Source organism: Manis javanica, chromosome 17 (assembly GCF_040802235.1).
Source record: "Manis javanica isolate MJ-LG chromosome 17, MJ_LKY, whole genome shotgun sequence".
NCBI classification, from domain to species: domain Eukaryota; kingdom Metazoa; phylum Chordata; class Mammalia; order Pholidota; family Manidae; genus Manis; species Manis javanica.
Window position 1 is genome coordinate 50,581,339 of NC_133172.1, and position 6,425 is coordinate 50,587,763.

The 6,425-nt window shown below is 46.0% G+C and overlaps 1 long non-coding RNA gene across 1 annotated transcript in view; it reads left to right on the top strand.

Moving 5' to 3' along the window:
• The first annotated feature begins 1,608 nt into the window (after positions 1–1,608).
• Positions 1,609–6,425, top strand: part of LOC108398792 (uncharacterized) — a 129,108-nt gene continuing 124,291 nt past the window's right edge. Inside the window, exon 1 of the long non-coding RNA XR_012126698.1 lies at positions 1,609–1,701. This is a non-coding gene — a long non-coding RNA (uncharacterized lncRNA). The remainder of the gene's footprint in view (positions 1,702–6,425) is intronic.

Consider the following 6,425-nt stretch of genomic DNA (forward strand, 5'->3'; position numbering starts at 1 on the left):
ACATCGTGACCATTTATTACTGTGCAGTAATTAAAAGAACTAGAACTATAATTTCAACATAGAAAAAGTTCAAAAACACAATATTAAATAAAGAAAGCAAACCACAGAAGAATGTGTACCCTATCTGTGCATTTTTTAGAGTGCTATATGTTGTTTGTGACACACATACCATAAGCAAAGTACAAAATCTTTCCCAGGGAGACTATGGCACCAGCTTCAATAGCATGGTTATCTGGGGGAGAAAGTGACAGGCACAGGGATGAAAAAGTCCAAAAGGGAGCTTCATCTGTATTTGTAACATTTTATTGCCAAAAAAAAAAAAGGTATATGTAGGTATATAACAAACATGACAAAAGTATTAACATTCATTAAATTGGGCTGCTAAATACATAGGCACTTATTAGATTACTTTGTACTTTTCTGATTGTTTAAAACATATCATAGCAAAAGAAAAAAGAGGGGAACAATGAATATGAGCCTCAAGGTCAAATAATTCTGGGTTCAAATCTCCAACACTTACCAGTTGCATAATATTGGGTGATTTTCTTAACATCTGTGGGTTCAGTTTCACCGTTTGTAAAATGGGAGTAATACTGCTTGCTTTGAAAAGCTGATGCCAAGAATGAATGTGATGTGTATATAAAGCCCCAACACAATGTCCTAATAGGTGTTCAGAAATGGTGGTTATTACTTCAATCCAGTGGTTCTCAACTGGGAACAATTTTGCCCCCCACCGCAAGGGACATTTGCCAATGGCGCTGTCGTTTAGTTGCCATAAATGGGGTTGGGAGATGCTGATGGCATGTAGGAAGTGGAGGTGGGGGATGCTGTTAGACATTTTGCGATGCATAGAAAATTGCCTCCTGCTACCACAGCCAAGAACTATTTGGCCCAAAATGTCAATAGCATTGAGGCTGAGAAACTGCTATAGCCCAAAGTTGCCCAAAATTTGAGCTGGTCTCCTGACTCCCGGGTGCTCTTGCACCTACTGCACATGAGGTTGTCAGACCCTCGCCTACTAAGTGAGTAGTGTAACCAGTGATGGGTACTATCCTTCTAGCTGATCGGCTTCATTCTGGGCAAAACTTTATATGTTACTGAGCGGAACAGCTGCCTGGTGTATAGACGTCTTCATAAATATTTCTTGAATCAGTGAATGAATGAATGAGTCAATCAATCCATTATGAATGAGTGCAACCTCCTGAAGGGTGGAGACCTAGTCACTGTTCTTGGCATGGCTTCTCTGGTCTCCCATTCATTTGAAATGGGGGCCTACTCCGCTTTCACTTTCTTATATAAAGAGAACAACCAAAAAACAAGTGAGTCAGAACTGCAGCCCACCTCAGAGGGGTCTTCTAACAACTACGGGCTAATCTTCCAATGACCTTTGTCAAGACACCTCTGGAATGTGAATTTGTTCAGGCACAGAACTCTCCAACTTCAATGGGCCATGGCTGCACAAAGTGAGGATTAACCTCGATACGATGAGCTTAATTATGACTCTTACATTTGATTCCAGCACAGCTTGCAGAATGTACATATTGTTATTTTAAAGCACTGTCAGGAATACATACATTCCTTGCAATTGTGCACTTTTTGCTTTATTCTAGGTGCTGATTTGGGGAACCCAGACACTGTGGTGGTTCAGAGGACGACTTTGAGAACCTTCTATCACCTTCTTGACTATCGTTTTCAGAGAGGGTAAGTCCCACTTCTTTCTGAACCTCATTTTTTCTAATGTTTGCTTTGGCAATGCAGAAACCCTCACCAATTGTTTCAAAGGATATAAAAGTTACTAAAACAGTCCAGACATGTTCTAGTTTCTACTTAGTTCATGTATATCCACAAGACAGGCAGGAGAGGAGCTTTATCAAACAGCACAGTGAATATAAAAGGTAGTAGGACTAGACTTCACTTCTAGTCCAAATTCTCCATGTGTAACTGGCTGAGTGACATTGAGAAAGTTACTCAACTCCACTTCATCTGCAAAATGGGAGATTTGGGCTGGATTGTTTGGAAGGTATTTCTCTAAACTCTTTAATATCATACCCTCTTGAAGACTGAACCTCCAAAGTGTCACGGGCAACCCATCTGCTTCTATCTAGAGTACTTGTTAAAAAAAGAACCTTCCCCAATCCCCACCCTCGATGTACTGAATCAGAATCTCTGAGGCTGCAGAGCAGAAATCTGCTTTTTTAATGAGCTCCTCAGTGAATTGGATGCACAGTAACTTTTAAGGACTGCTGCCCTAAGCATTCAGAGCACTATTCTGTTCACATGTACACTGAGTTCTGTGAGATGGAATGAGCTAGGTCTGGACCTGGCAGGAACTGGCTGGAATCACTTGTATCTGTAGACTTAGCAAGAATGATACCTGATGGTTGTTTTGCCTTTTGTTTCTTGGCTCCGTACCTCCCCCTTTGGCTCAGTCCTCCACTCAACACTTCTGTGGCCACATCGAGGTGTCTTGCATAGTGTCCTTGGCTCTCCTCCCCTGGGCTGCATTTGAATGAGAGCAAAAGCCTTTTGAAAATAACCATTGAGGGAGAGAAGCTCCTCTAGACTCTATTCAAAGCATGGTCGTGTCAGTCTGTCACTCCCAGAGATGCTGTAGTCATTGCCTCCTCGTTTGCAATAGGATTTGCTGTCAATCATTTGCTATGGAGGGCTGGGCTCTGCTCCGGAGAATGTCATCACTATAAAATGACTAAGGGGATGTGGTTGGAGGTAAATCATGCTTGTATGTGGAACCAAGATGGAGACTCCTTAGAGAGAAGCAGCTGTGCCCAGAGACCCCAAATCAGACAGCACAGATGATGCTCAGAGCTCTGGACTGTGAATGAGAAAAGCATTTGGACCACACTTTAGTCCAATTCGGTTGCCAATACAGGATATGTTGCATTTTGGGCTTTCTAGATTGTGTGCCTAAATCCTCAAGGAATCACAGGCACCTCTAAGGAGACTGATGTCTTAGAGGAAAACTAAATCCTGGCTTTGAAATATAAATAGTGTCTCCCAAGACTGCCTGCAGAGACTCCCCATCAGGATCATTCTAATTGCTCGGTGGGGTGACTATTGCTCTTCTCCAGAGCTTTAGTAGATATAATTTTCTGGCATCAAATAAAGGGAATTGGAGCTTTAAGAACACAACATTACTGTTGTCTGTGGGTCAGATACAAACCTCTCCTCCCAAATCCCAGCCAAGGCATTATATGTGATGTGTAGTGACAAGTGCCCCTTCATGAGAAAACCACTCACCCATAAAGAGTTTTCCAGACAACACCCATTGCTAGCTGGGGATACATGGGGGCTTTATTTGATCTGGGTTGATTTCTTTGTTTGTCTTGCTTCTAGAACAGCATACCTTGGATTTAATGTCTCGAATACTGAATCCAATACTTCTAGGTTCACTGACTTGTTATTATTTAGCATTTATGAAATATATGTCAATGCACTTGGCACTTTACAATGACTCATAAAAAGGCAGGATCCTGGCCATTGAGCAGACACTTGCTACTGGTTGAATTCTGCCTACATGGAAATGATCACAGGACAGATCTGGATATCCTTCACCCCAAAACAACTGTCCTCACTGCATCTGAGTCCAAACAGAATTGTGGTTGCTGCTACCATTTTGACGATCAGTGTCCTAATACAATAGGCTCAGCATGTAGTTCCTGGTACTTAGGAAAGCTTAGCAAGCACAGATGGATGGACTGATGGACGGACGGATGGATGGATGGGTGGATGGATGGATGGATGGAGAGCTCTATAACTTAGTGGACATCTGTCATTTCCTATTTGTCCCTCCACCTATGGCTTTATTTATGTGTCTTACAAACCTGTGGTTATAGCTGGCTGACTTGGAAGGGAACTGTTACTTAAATGGCTTTTTTCAATGAAGATGAGATCAATATATCTATGAGGTGGACAGAAACATAATGAGAAACTGGTAATGCAAAACTATATGAACTTGTTGACAATATGATATCGATGTCAATTTCTTTGTTTTAATTAAATAAGATGTTACCATTGAAGAAAGCAAGGTGAACGGTATAGGAGGGGAATCCCTGTACTATTTTTACAACTTCCTGTGAGTCTATAATTACTTCAGAAGCAAACCACGTGGACTTCAGCCTTCACATCTTTGTAGTCACCTCACTGCCTACATCTTCCAGTCACTGGGCCCTCTACTAATAAAAGCACAACCAAGTGTGTCCTTGCAGGACTCCCAAAAAGCAGAAGCCTAAAAAGAATTAGACATGCAAGAGATTTATGGGGGAAATGCCTGGGTAGCATAGAGCGAGAGGGAGGCAGGCAGAGAGTCTTGGGCAGTGCTAGGAAGTCCTGACACCTGTGAAGGGACAGAAGGAAGGAAGCTTTGGGTGGGAAGAGTCGGACTGCATGAGGTCAGAGGAAACTCCCAGCTGAGCCAGTGAGGAGTCCCTGAACATGCTTTGCCAGTTAGAGGGGTCCCAGCGGAGCAGGAGGGCCCAGCGTTAGCATCCTTACCGAGTCCAGTTGTCATCGGAGCTGCCTGGGAGCAGCCTGTCCTGGAACAAATACTGGGTGAGCCCAGCGGTGCAAGCACCCCTGGAGGGGGCCCACCAGTCCTGCCTCCATAGCAGCTTATCTCAGGGGAACGTGAGCAGGATGCCTTCAAGGCCACTATACCAAGCTGTTCTCTCCGTCATCTTGCCTTCCTGTCCAGCTCTTTGGTGACCTTGATACCTTATCCCTCTGTTGGACTCATATTCTAACTACCAAGCCAGAGTGACTGCCACCTGCTGCTTCTTCTATGGATCTGTCCCTATCTGTCCCCTGCCTATCCTGTATACCATAAAAAGTCATAGACCTAAGTCAGTCCACCCACCAGATGTGTGTGTCATCCACTGTCAGGTGGCCCTCCCCACCCATCAGTATCTCTCACTTTCCTTCTGCTGATTCAGTGTCGCATTTCTCCACGCATTTATTGAAACCCTGCTCTGCCTTCATCAAGTGCCTCTACACTGCCCCCACCCAGCGTTTCTGGACGGACTTCCCACGCAAGCTCCCTAAGCACCCCTTCTCCCTGCTCCACACTCTTCGTCTTCTCCCACTTTCCTTGAGTGTTGGAGAAAGAAAGGTCCTTCCCCTCTGCGGTGTCCCCTCTCTTTTTGGGCTCTCCCTTGCCTCCTGCCTGCCTACGTTGGTTACATCAGTCACCCCCGCCGTCGCATACTCTCTGCCCCACTGGATTCTTCCCCTTGTCTGTGAACGCTGGCTTCTTTATCCCAATGGAACTTTCCTCCCGATCCTTCTACCCGTCTGAGCTATCCTCAGGGACGTCTCCTTCCTTCTCCAGACCTCTGGGGAGACGTGTCCCCTTGCTGCGCCCTCCCCGTCCTCCCCAGGCGCCGGCGCCTCCTCCCCACTCAGACGAAGCTGCCCCTTCCCAGGCCCGCGCCGCCGAGCCCCGCGCCTCCCCTCGGGCCCCACCTCCCGTGGCTTTCGGGCTCAGCTGCCCCCCCCCCCACTCTCCAGACCGCCTCCCCTCTGGCCTCAAGGCCGTGTCGCTCTCCCCTCTCTTCCTACCTTTTCATCCTTATCTCTTCTGGCCTCTCTTCTTACTGCCTCTAGACGTAAATGTTCCCTCAGGATTCGGCCTTCACACCTCTGGATTTGACTTTACATTCTCCTCCATTTTCGGGACTTCCTCTCTCCATGCTCTGCAGAAACTCTAGACTCCAGCTCCAATTCCTCTCTCAGAGGTTTTGCCAGAGCTTCAAGTTCTGCGCCGGCGACGTCCCTCCCGTAAGCTCTTCTCTCCAAGCTCTTGTTTCTGCGTCTTTCCTGTTTGTCTTCCTGAGACCCCAGGCTGCCAGTCACTCGGGCTGAAGTCCTGTAGTCACCTTGGCCCTCCGTATCTGTTGCTCTTCCCTCCCCCGTGGGGTCTCCCCGGCCCTTCTGTGCCCACAGTCACTGCCCCGGCTCCAGCCCTTGCTCCCTGTCTCGCGGGTTCCTATAGACACCTCTCAGTTGGTGTTTCCACCTTGGGTCTTTCCTCCTTCAAGGCCATCGGAGTCACTGATGGCAGTTTTATTTTCCTATAAGCATAGCTTTCACTAGATCCCTTTTGTGCTGTTAAAACCTTTGATGGCTCTACATTTAACTCAACTCTTTCCTGCCTAGTAGCTAAAAATAATCTCCTCCCAACTAAACTGCTATGATATTTTTTTCTAAGTGCCTTTCTTTTAGGATTTATTATTAACTGATTATTACCAAAAGGCTAATTCTCCCAGTTCCCTCCCCCATCACTCACTGAGCACCCCCGAAAAGAAATAAATGTGTGTGTGAATGTGTGAATGTGTTTTATTCTTGTTCCCAACCTCTTCCTTGTATGTTTTCACCTGGAGTGACCAGCTCTCAGGGGGAATGGGCAGGTA